Raw genomic sequence first — 12,694 nt, forward strand, 5'->3', positions numbered from 1 at the left:
CTTTTAATTGTGTGTCAGAAAGTAGTGATTGTGGGTCTTGGACTGGTTTGAGATCATGCTGCTGATATGGTAATTTGCTCAAGCGAAGGATGTGATGAAAGCGGTGGTGTTGGTAGCTTAGTAGTAGAAATCCCTGGAGACTAGTATGCTAGTGGCTCCCCTCTCCATAAACATGTCAAGATTCCTCCAGCACTGCACAGTTGAACAAGTATTTGTTTCAGTAAATTACCTTTAGTGTCATCAAACGTAAAAGTAGTAGCAACAATTTAAAAGCAACAAAATAGTTTTTCATACAGAAAATATTTAGTCCCCTGCCATAAAAAGACATCATGTTTCAGAATAGATGGCAGATGTGCATGAAATGAATAAGTATTGGGAATGAACGTGCCAATGTTTTTGCAACATTCGCGGTAATTGATTTCCATCTGTGTATGTACAGAGCTTGTTGTGATCACATCTGCAGGCTAAATGATTTAGGATCATGGAGCATTTGAAATTGAATCTATCTATTCTATCAAGCTGGATTTCTATTCAGATGACACCAAAATAGATCAGTGGTGTACATAATGCACTGGATTTTGTTATGGTGATTGACAGTGAGTGAACAGCCTCAGTGCCAGACTTGTTATTTTTGTCACAAGTGATGCATGTTGGTAGAAATTAGGCTTTCCTTTACTACAGATCAATAAAGAAGAAACCTTTAGCTACAAATTGTACTTTGGTGTTTCGGTTTACCTTGTTGAAAATCTTTTTTCTTTTTTCTTTTTTTTTTTTCACGTTAATCTGATGAATTCATTTATTAGGTTTTGTTTTTTTTTAGCTTTCCAGTCTTGTTTTATGTTCTGCTTTTTTAGTTGACTTGAACAAATGCAAATGACCATATGCTATTCAAATGAACATACAGTATGTGATTATTAATAACTGGAAACTGCCCTGACATTTGGTTTTCATTTACTTGATGCAGAGTACATACTGCAATGTGACATAACAACGTCTGTCAGGATGTTGGGCTGTTTGGTGTTGAAAATCTGAGGAAGCCTGGATTAACTTGATGTGTACTGTAAATAAAAGTGAGGGTTGTTGGTAATTATGAGGTGGAAGAATGGAAAATATTCAGTGTACTCTACAGGTATGGAGAGGCTTTAACGTTGACATTATTCCTGTAAAAATCAACAGAAAACACTGACAGTGGACTCATATTTTGATCTGCACATGGATGAATGGCTTCCTTGACTAGCTGTTATTCATCAAGACCCGCTTTCCTGTACTGCAGGGTCTGCCGGAGTATTAATCTCTTAAATGAGCCATGCTGTGGAGTTGGATGAACACATACTTGCTAGATGTAGTTTTCTAATTAAAACTGTCCCATTAGGCTGTAATTGGTGCTGTGCTATCTGCGGTTGCGATGGAGCCGTATGGGAGGGGAGCGAGGAGGAGTCGGTCTGAGATGGTATCAGGCCGAGGAGACAGGAAGCCTCTGTGTAATCTTGTCAGGTTGGAGATCGGTGCTGTGATCAGGCTGACTGGGGTCTACTTGTCTGCTGCAGCTGTAGCTTTATGGCGAGTATACTGAACTGCTATGAACTCCTCTTATCTGACAAATCTATCTTTGCTGTTCCCACTGGAGCCTGGATTTCACCTGGGTGGTTACGTCTTGGCATATATTCAGCCTTGAATATAAAAAAAGGCACAGTTGGCCGCCTGTTATGATTTTGATCAATTTATACAATGTGTCTGAGTATCTGAAAAGATACAGGGACGTGGCTATTTTTAAGTCAAATCTCAGGGGAAATGGAAGGGTGGTGGAGGGCTTTGCAGAATAACATCAGGAGAGGCCAAGCGTCTGAAGACAGGTTGTTTCTCTACTAAGGAACAAGAGTTCAGTCAGATCAAATAGTTTGTTTTAAATCCTGTTTTTCTCTTGTTCTCATGTTCTCAGTTTCAACAGCTACGGCTGAAGAACCACAAGAAGTGATTAAAATATTAAATTTGGCCGGAGGGGAAGTCTTGACTGTGACCATTATCTCTTCTATGCTGATCTGCTGAACGAGTGAAGTAACAGATTTAGACTGCAGTGGTATCAAGACTGCTAAGATGGCGTGACTTCATCCTCTATACCTTGCGCAAAGCTGGATACTGGTGAGAAAATCCAAATCAGTAGCAAGGATCATTCAGGAAAATTTAATAAATCCATATGAAGAGTATTTTTTTTTTTATAGATGTGTAGGGGGGGTGTATGTGACCATGGACAGAATGAGAAATGCTCAGCAAACCTGAACCGTACATAAGAATCAGGGGACAGTGAGAAGAGCGCTATTACATTACACATATGTCACTCACAATACAATAACAAAACACTCCCAGGACCCCAGTCTGAAATGCTGTGAAGCTCTCCCAGTGTATTTTCCAGCTGAACCCAAGCTTAGTAAGTAAATAGGAATGTTGCACACAGAGACACACTGACATTTGCCAGATGCTCTGTGCTAATTAGGGCCAAGTATTCCCTCTTGTATGGAGTGTGTGAGAAACCGTAAGTGCACCGCTGCCCAACCTATCAGACCTGACTCGGGTGGAGCTCTGTGTTTGTACTCCAAACACTTGAACATAACAAACTCTGCTTTGTTATTTGCTTTGTAGGCCAGGACTGTTAGTCTGAGCAGGAATTTGTCATTTCACTTTTCATACATGGAAAGTGTAAATATTCCAATTCTCTTTGCTCGAGGTTATGTGGCTTGTCAAGTAAGGATTCCCGCTAATAGGGAATCCGAATAAACAATAGCACAGCAAATACTGTAAGCGAATGTGCCTTATTTAAAAAAGTGAGCGGACCGGCGCTCTCTCCTGCTGGGCCTAAACACCAGGTTCTCCTTGAAGCTGCAGTTAGATGCATAAGTAGTTATTGCTCTGCCTCCTGCTGAAGGTGCAGCCAGACTGTGTGATTAACGATCCTTAGGGTTTTAAAGACGTACCGTTCAGCATGTTCTTGCAGCATGCTGCTGTGCCGTTGTGTGTGAGCCACAAACAAATGCAGCAATGTGCGCTGAGCAGCAAACCATTGCTCCTCCGGTGAACAGCTGAACATCCACACATTATCCCTCTCAGGTGTGAAATTTATCATTTATCATCCAACCTACAGGTGTTCAAATCTAAGCCCTCAAACCACCTTCGAGTTTCCAAATATAATCTATTCAAAGAACTGTCCCGCTTTGAGCATAACGGCCCTAAGCCCCCTCTGCAAGCCCCCCCTCCACCCGCGAAATGGTGGTGGTGGTGGTGGTGGTGGTGGTGGGGGGGGGCAATGCAGAACAGGAAGTGAAAGGAGACCTGAAAGCTCCAGCCACCCACAGACCCCCCCCCCCCCCCCCCCCCCCCCCGCCCTGCTCTCCCAGGCTGCTGCGGCGTGGCTCTGTGTCCTGGCTCCTGTCCAGGTTCTGGCGCTGTGATGGGGAGGGTCATGCTTGTGTCTGACCCCGGCCCTGCATGTTGGATGTTGTTATTATTAGCGCTCCATGCCCCCCGGGCTGGCAGTCCCCAAAGCAGGAGGAACCGCTGGGCTCTGGAGAGGCTCTAGACCTGGGGAACAGCTGTGTGGGTTAGAGGCTGCTGGGGCCCCCTGCACCCCCGCAATCCCCTGAGAGCGCTGCACCGACCCGCCAGGAGGTACAACTTGGAGGAGTTGTTTCTTATATACTCTCAGCACAACCCCATCACACTCTGCTACACACCAGGACCAGACGGCTTCTTACCAGGACCCACACCAACAAACCCCACTTCACAGGCACTTTGCACTAGTTCCCTTGCCAGTGATTGCTCCATGTTAGTGGACACACTGTCTAATTTATTTGTGAATGGATTTATGAATGTACCTGTGGATTTTAGTCTAAGCCCTGAGGCATATATCGCTGCTGTCAGGTGAAAACCTTGTATTTCCGAAATGCCAACTTTTCAGGAACTAAGAAAAACAACCTTGTTTTCAAATTGACCACCACGCATTTTTCAGTTTATCTAAAGTGTTTTGAAAGTGTCTCATAATCCCAAGGGTTGCAGAATTTTCTCCACATATAGAGCACCATATAATTCTTCAATTGAAGTTAAAACATGAATGAGTTACAAGGTTTTCACCTGACAGCGACGATACACTGCATAGTACATATGATGCAGACTCTTTTTTAAATTTGGATAAGCCATTGATTGGTTAGTCATTGAATTACAATCGCAAGATGGCATATTCCTCACTCCAGCAACGACACAGTGTCTTTAAAAGCCTACCTTCACCACCGTACTATCTTAATTCTGCCTATTCTTGGCAGTTCTCGAGGGGGCCTTCTAACTGTGTAAATAGCTCTGGAAATTGCGCGTGGCCTTTGACTGTCTCTGTAATTGCGAGCCTCTTGCAGTATTTTGCTTGGCAGTCTGACGGGTTAACCCCTGAGGGCTGGAGGCCTGGAGCGCTCCGTCTGACTGGCAGAGGGCTCCTCAAAGCCCCGCTTGTTCACCTCCCAGCCCGGGCAGCACTAAGCTGCTGCTGATCCTCTGCTGGACGAGAGGCAGAGTGGGAGGCTGTTAGATTCAGAGGCTCTGCAGGGCGAATGCTGCAGCATTACAGGCCCACACAGAAGCCACGCTCAGGCTCCCTATGAGTCTATTGCCACACCTGGATAGTCAATAGCACTCGTAGCATTATCACCCCTGCCAGACAGCACCGCCACTCAGCCTGGGTTTGAGCCATAATCAGTTTATATGAACGCCGCTGCAATAAGTGGTTGATGACCAGCTTCCCTGACAACCCTTTTGCCATATTCCCATGAAATTGAAAAGGTGGACTGTTGCTCTGGTTAATGATGTGCAGATGGATACACTTAGTTCGGTGATATTCAATGTGTGTTTGATGTAATTGTGCACTTCTGTTTAACCAAAGTATTTCAAATGTCAACCCATCAATTTCACAATGTATCATTGAAAATTTACAGTAACGCTCATTACAAAATTGCAAAAATGTACTTGGCTGTACTAAACATAAAGGAGAGAGAAAGATTAGGCTGCTAAATGGCGAGCATTCAAAGGCAGCCAAAAATAATGTACTATGTTAAACTGATTTTATCTGACAGAAAATAAACTTAATCCTGCACTATTTTGAAGGTTTTCACGTCCAGAGCGCTGTTTGATTTTGAACGTCTTTATCTCAGAAGAATTCAAGGGTCGAGTTTTGGATGTATAGTGAAGGAGTGAGGTAGAAGGTGCAGTCTGGCCTGTCTGCTGTGATTGATGATGTTGCCATATGAAATGGTCTGTAAAGATGCAGCCGCTTTTGGAGTCACAGCAGAAACTGTAGAGAAAAGACAACATGTGCAGTTTCCTACTTGGATTCCCACATTGTTCTCGCCAGCTCTACTCCCCTGGGCCTGAGAACTACTCTCTACACCCCAGACAAAAGTACACAGGCAGAAAAGAAATCTCAAGGCACAATAGCTCTTTATGTAATGCTGTCAAGTGGTATTGATTTTTTCATATGTTTGACAGACAACATAAAATCGTTGCTTCATGTCATGTCAAGCTGGGTCTCAGAGCATAGCATTGGCGCTGCCAGTATCATTCAATTCTTTGGTACAACCGTTTCTTGAACTAGACATCTCGGAGAGACATTTACCGCGGGTAATTGATTTGTTTAAACTCTGAATATTTTTAAACATGTTTCTCCCAAAAATAGGCCTTTATACAATAACACAAAAACAAAATATTCAACTTCAAGTCCAAGTTAGTTTGGTTCAGTTCGTTCTCAAGTTTGTGTCACGGCTCACAAAGCAACATTGGTTGTTACAGTATCCAAGGCCCGGCTCTTTTTTATCAGTGGGACAGAGGATGGATAGATTCAAGGATTGGAGAGACAGGAACGGGGAGCTGGTTTGTCTCTGGGTGCTTTTGGGGGATCAGCAGCTGTGTAATCAGACCCGGCTCTGACCCTACCTGTGCGGAAGTTCCTCCACACCCTCCATCATGTCTGTGTGTCACACAGCCACCGTGAGCGCCTGATGAACTGGCGGTCGCGTGCAACCTCTGATCAGGCTTGACCTGCAGTCTGATTTAGTGAGGATATGCCACAACTACCAGCACCGTAGGAACTTTAAGGATGTATATTTTGCTTTCTCTTTAACATTCGTCATGGCTTTATTTAGACTCCCGGTAATTTTGTGTTGTACTGTGGCAACTCACACTGTACAATAACTCAAATGGATAGATAACGAGCACATCGTATAAACACATTGTCTGCATTTATCATGCAAATGCAGCATATTATTTATTTCATATTCCCCACTGAGGTTGTTTATTCGATGATTTAGCTGGATTTGAGACAATAGAAGGAGCAGCCCATGTTGCCCATATGTGGATATGTGGATGCTCTGTGCTCCCTGTTGAGAACACTAAGCTCTGTATTTGCACTCCTCTTGCTGAGGATAACAGCCTCTCCAGCCTAGGTTAGGAGTGGGGCTCCCTGCAGCTGCTGCCTCTGAGGCTGATTAGTGCGGTGATGAGCGAATGAGGGCCAGGGGAGCTGCGCACACACTCTGAAAGGGTTAAGCAGGCGGTTAGGGAGGAGACCTGCTCTATGTCCAGGATGTTGAGTGCTGCAGTGCAATGGTGTGCTGTTACACTGCATGAGGCCTCGGCTCCACTTGGGTTCTGATTGGGCCTGTAAGATCACAGGCCCCCCCTCCGCACCCCCCAGCGCCCCCCTCCTCCCCCCCCAGCGCCCCCCTCCTCCCCGAGGGTTTCTCTCTCCACATCCTCCCTGCTGATTATCACCACTGCCAGAGCTGCCTCTCGCACTCCAGCTGCTGTCCACACTCTGGCTCTGGGGCTAATTTAACCAGGCTGCATGGAGGGAGAAAACTTTCTCACACGGCCCGGAGAAACCAAGCTGCTACACCGCCTGGCTCCTCCCAGGCTTGAGCTGGTTGTCCTCTACAGCACCCTCCATCAACCGCCGCTGCTGCGCACTACAAACAGAGCTGCCTCGCAAACAGTACATGCCTTTCCGTCAGGCTTTCCCTAGTGGGGTGTTTAAACAATATCCAGAGCTGCAACAGTGTAGGCCAAGGTCATCGTCCTCTTTGCTTGGAAATAGTTCATCAGTGAAAAATAGACAGTGGAGGTTTCCTTGCAGACGAGGAGGATTAGCTCCAACATGTGGTGCTCTCTGCAGGTGTTTCCTCCTGATGGGGTCGAGTGAAGCCAGGGCAGAGTGGCTGCCTCCGCTGTCCAGAAGGTGACTATCAACAGTCATCTCCAATGTGAAGTGCAACCTCATGTGCTCCTAATAAAAAAGCCACGTACACTAACTATCTCGCTAGCTGTATTCCACTATGTCCAAGTATTGTGCTTTCATCACTATAAATCCATGAATAACTGAGGTGCATAATGTCTGTGTTGGGTGGATTGGTGCCTTGAGGATTTCTTTATCTGAGGTAGAAGAGGGAAGCTGAAAAGGTTTTGAGTTTTCCCCTAAATTGCTATTTCCACATTATTTCAAGTTTCAATGGTGGTATTAGCATTGTTATTTGATAAAAGCAAGGCTGAATAATTCACACAAACATTGTCATAAGACAGATGTGAAAACATCTATTTGACTTTGTAAGAGTGTGAGGGAGGAAAACACAGTAATTGACGAGTCGGACAAGTGACTTTGGAATAGGACAAAAGAGGTGGATCTTAAAGAAGACATGAATCAGAATGAATCTGTGCTTCAAGGTTTTGCAGAAAATTTGAATTTGAAATGTGGCGTGAAGAGATTTTTACTTATATTGAAACTGACTTGTCAAATCCATGATTAATTTCTAAATGACAGATTTTCACTGTAAAAAACAGTTTATTCCTGTCAGGGGAAATAACTATAATTTGCATCTGTTTTTAATTCTGCGCGACAGTCAACAATTAATACAATATGCACACCATAAACATTAGGTCTATCCTCTTCCCTGGCAGATATCCATACTGCCACTTGGACAAGTGCCAGCAGCTCTCGGAGTAAAGCCTTGTCTTACTTGTGATTGTGTGCCAAAGCAGCATTACAGTATAGAAGGGGCAGGGAGGGCTGATGTGGACTCTGGTGTCTCTCGGCCCTGGGTTGGACTATGGGACAGAGAGGGCAAGACGCTCCTCGGGCTCCACAATCCCAGTCCCCCTCCCACCCCCCCACCCCCACCATATTAAATGGGTGCATTGTGACTGCAGACCTGCTCTCATCTTCATGTACAGTTTCTTTTTTTCTTCTTCTCCCAGTACATAATGATCCCAGACTATGTGACGACAGGCATTGTATCCGACTGGGCCGACCACATAGAAATTAAAGATGAGGATCTGATTCAGAGGCTGCTGCAGGTCTTTTTGCTGGTATGCTGTATCCTTTCACTGGGTCCAGTGATTTCTAAGGTGTGTTCGTGTGTGTGTGTTTGTGTGCGTGCATGTGTGCATATGTGCTAGTAAAATTGCTCGCCCTGTCCGTTATATGTAATGATTAAATCAAATTTTCTGCCCAGAGCAAGAAATCAATTATAGCATTAGACCTGTAATTTGATGCATGTCTTCTTTCACATGCAGGATTGTGTAAATGTTGCCATTGTGATATACCCACAATAATAATCCCTGTAATTTAAGTTATTCATGTTAAGCTTAAAACATCAATGAGATGTTCGGAGGAGGTGCAGAGATCAGGCCGCTCTTCAAATGGACAGATAATCGCTCATGAAAGGATTAGGATTTCAATATCACATTTATAATATGTTCAACATGCATAGTTTGCATATAGATTCACATTTGCTCTGACAGGAGCATGGTCAAATAGTTCCCTAACATGTTTCCATTTATTAATCTTTTTATTAATCTTTATGAATCTTCAAGATGGTATAACAATTGTTCAAATAGACTTTGTTCACAAAATCAGAGATAACTTTATGTCTCCTTTGCTCTATAGAAGCTTCCCAAAATGAATCTTTACCTCAGTGAACAATGTGGTCACAGTACACCTGACAGGTATTTACCCTCTTTTAGCCATGCTATCTGGGAATCCCCTCTATTTCAATTATGGAGGCGCAATTTAGAAATCAAACCCAGGAACATTGATGGCTGGCAGAAGAGTTATGAGAAGATCCTTTTCATTTAACTAAAACGTTCTGAAGTACTGAAACAGCGAACACACAGCCCATTGTGTCAAACAGTTGTATAGATAAGTCTTGGAACAGTTCCCCATGGTGTTTTCCTTTGAAAAAGGTCATTGATGTTCTGTCTTTCAAATGCGAAAGATTACAAATTACAAACAGGCAGGGCGCATATGGATTTGTATCACTTATAAATAAAGTGTCCTATTAGAAGCTGCCTAACAAGTGAGAAATGTGTGATTTGTTATACAAGATGGAGTATCTTCCAATATTTTGTTAAAACATACAAACGCTGTGCTCAATCTAGTCATCTTTCATTTTACTATCACACTAACTATACTACTGTAGCTAGCAATAGATCATTTCTATTTTCCTCAACTTTATCTTTTCTAAATCTGATTGTAATTTTCCTTATGTGGGTTTGTTTAGTGAAGATCAAACAGACCATTTTAGAGCAATGAGTATGAATTCAACACAGTGCTTTTTTTTGCATTACTCCCAGCTTTGTTGATTATCCTGCAAAGTCAGGCTGACCTGAGAGATAGCATCTTAGGTCTCAGAGGGCAATTAAAAAGAAATTAACTCCAATCGTGGCTAATTTTGTGTTGTCTGCTATTTTTCTTTGTTTATCTTGAGCAAGGTTTTCTTGGAAACTCCCACTTTTTTAATTGCACCAAATGCTTGTTCTTTTTTTGCTGCTCTAGCTTTCCATTGGGCCGCTAAAGGCTGTAGATGCTATCAACAATGATGTCAGTGTGGCTATTTCTATCTTAAACACACATATGCATACTGCTCTGCTGCATGTATAAATAATTCACATCGGTCAAGCTTTGATCCGATTTGATACAGCCTTGTGGATTGCAAGTAGTGGCAGGAAAAACAGTAGATTGAAAACGAGGAATGCACTGAGGGGTGTGCTGTTTACTTGTAGCGCGGCAGCTGGTTAGCTACCCCCTCTGCCATTTTACACCCCCCTCCCTCGCTTTTCAATTCCAGCCAGACCCCAGGCTCAGCTACTAACTGGGGGCTGGAATATTGTGCACTGGGGATCAATGCAGTCCTGAGTGAAATGTCAACTGTGGCCCTGCTATGTGTCAGGCTGTGAAGGAGTTGTAATGGCTATTGATCCACTGTGCGCTTAATGCAGAGCTGCCTCACCACGGCGTGGGCCAGCTGCAGCAGAAAGATATATGTATGAGATGAGCTAAAACTGAGAAAATAGAAAAGAAAGAGCCCACAGTTTTCCCCTCCTTCCATCCCTCCCTCTCTGGCTGCAGATTGATCTTCCTCTTCCTGCTGATTCTAACTGGGGTCTGTCATTATCTTACTCTGTCATTAGGGGCTCCATTGACAGCCCTGGCCTGTCTGTGTCACTCTATTGAGACAGCAACACTTTTCCCATGCAGTGTTCCCTACATTTATTAAAATCTCTGACAGGCTTGTCGTAGCTTTCCCCATAGATGGCTGAGCTTTAGGCAACGGTACGGCAGTATAATTGGAAGACAAGGCTCTGTCCCTGGCTAGTAATATTTGTGAGGTGTAGGTGTAGGTCAGACTGGTTTATATCAGGTGGCCGGCTATGGAGACCAGAATCAGACCGCCCGTGTCTAGGTCGGTGCAGTCTGTGGTTTGGACCGTACAGTAAAGGTCGGGGGTATATGAGGATCCCCAGAGGTTGGCCTACATGATTATGCGCATCTGTGGATCACATGTGCATTGAGTTTTCATATCTTCACATCATCGCTGTTGGGCAAAAACCTCATATCTCCAAAACAGCCTTTTTTTTTTTTTTTTTAGCTCGACCACCATGCATTTTAAGTTTATCCAGTGGGGTTTTGAAAGTGTTTCATAAGGGTTTCACCAAGGGTGGTGGAGGTTTCTCAACCCATAGAGGAGAATGTAATGGTGAAATAACTGAAATTAAAACATGAAAATCACCAAAATTACATTTGTGAGGTTTGCACATGGCAACAGCGATATATTATTTTAGTGCAGTGTTTTTCCAGCATACAAGAACCCGTTGTGAAACCAACCCTCAGTGTTTATCTGTCAAACTAAATAAACCTGTGATGTCTGTATTGTGTAAAACAAATTGGTAGATAAATATAACAACAGCTATTGCAATTACAAAGAAAAAGACTGGGTAAATCCAATTTGTTGAAGTATCACAGTGACCAAACAGTAAAAAGATTATGACAGCTTTCAATGTAAAGCAAAGTCAAAGCAGCAAATGAATGAGTTTTGGAAGGAACAACCTAAACAGTTGAATCCTGCTATTCTTACAGGCTTAAATCTCAATTTCTGATTAGTATAACTATTGTGTTGTAGTGTCCTCTGTTCCTGAACTATTACCATGGTGACTTGACAACTTGAAAACATTTCTGGTGGCTGTCAGGAAGTGCGCAGTGGGGTGCGGCGAATTGAGATTGGTGGTGGTTGTGTGTGTGTGTGTGTGTGTGTGTGTCACACAAAACGTCGCTGAGTATGGGTTGGTGGTTGGACCGGGCTATTGGTGCCCACAAGCTGCCTCTCCATGTTACGGGAGGCACAATCAGGTTGGACCAGGGGGTCTCTGACTGTCTGGCCTCGTAACACACAGGCTGCTCAATGGGACGGAAGTTATTGGGGGGTTGGGGTGAAGCTGATGACATGGTGTGTGACAGAGACTCATCATTTGAGTGTGATACAAGTATTTGAGCAGCAAGGCTGTAATGTTGCTTGCCTTGTCTGGAAAGATTTATTCCAGATTGCAGGGCCTAAAGGGGTCAGCAGCCGTACATGTGGGAGCCTTCGAAGGTTTGTCGGGATAAATTGCACTTTTTGGGGAGGGGTTGCTCATATGCTGGAATTGACAACATCCAAGTATCAGTTAGCGGGGGGAAAAATGACAGACACTAATCTATCTATCTATCTATCTATCTATCTATCTATCTATATGCAGACAACAGCATATATCTTACTGTACTGTACTGTATGTAGAGGCTGATGAAGCAGCCGTTGTAAAATAGGCCTGCAATTGTTCCGACGAACATTTTAATAATCTTTTCTCCAAAGCATAGGGTTCTGTAGCAAGATATGGTGAATACTGAATTTAGAATTTACTTTTATGGAGATGTATGTTGGACACTTACTGGAATACAATGACTTTCTCTCTCCACAAAGGTTGAAATTATAGGCTGGCTCCTGCCTGGTAGAAAGAAGCTTTTCTTTTTTTTTTTTTTTCAGTGAGAAGGAAATGTTTAATCCAACACCCACTGTGAAACGAAAAAGTAATGCATATCTCACTATCTCTCCTGTCTCCTAGTGAGATGAAATTGGAATTTTAATGCATTTCAGAGGTTTTTTTTTTTTTCAAATGGAAGAGCTGATAGACACAGGGACATCATATTTATGAACACCCATGGTTTAATGCACTCTACAATACTGCCATTTCTAAGTTCCCTTGAACAAAACATGTTCTTGAACATAAAGGAAAGGCAAAGAACAAAATTATTCCTCAAGCTTTCTATCAAGCTTCTGCATTCATGGCAAAGTCTAAAGGG

The sequence above is a fragment of the Centroberyx gerrardi genome, chromosome 10 (genome assembly GCF_048128805.1).
Source record: "Centroberyx gerrardi isolate f3 chromosome 10, fCenGer3.hap1.cur.20231027, whole genome shotgun sequence".
NCBI lineage: Eukaryota > Metazoa > Chordata > Actinopteri > Beryciformes > Berycidae > Centroberyx > Centroberyx gerrardi.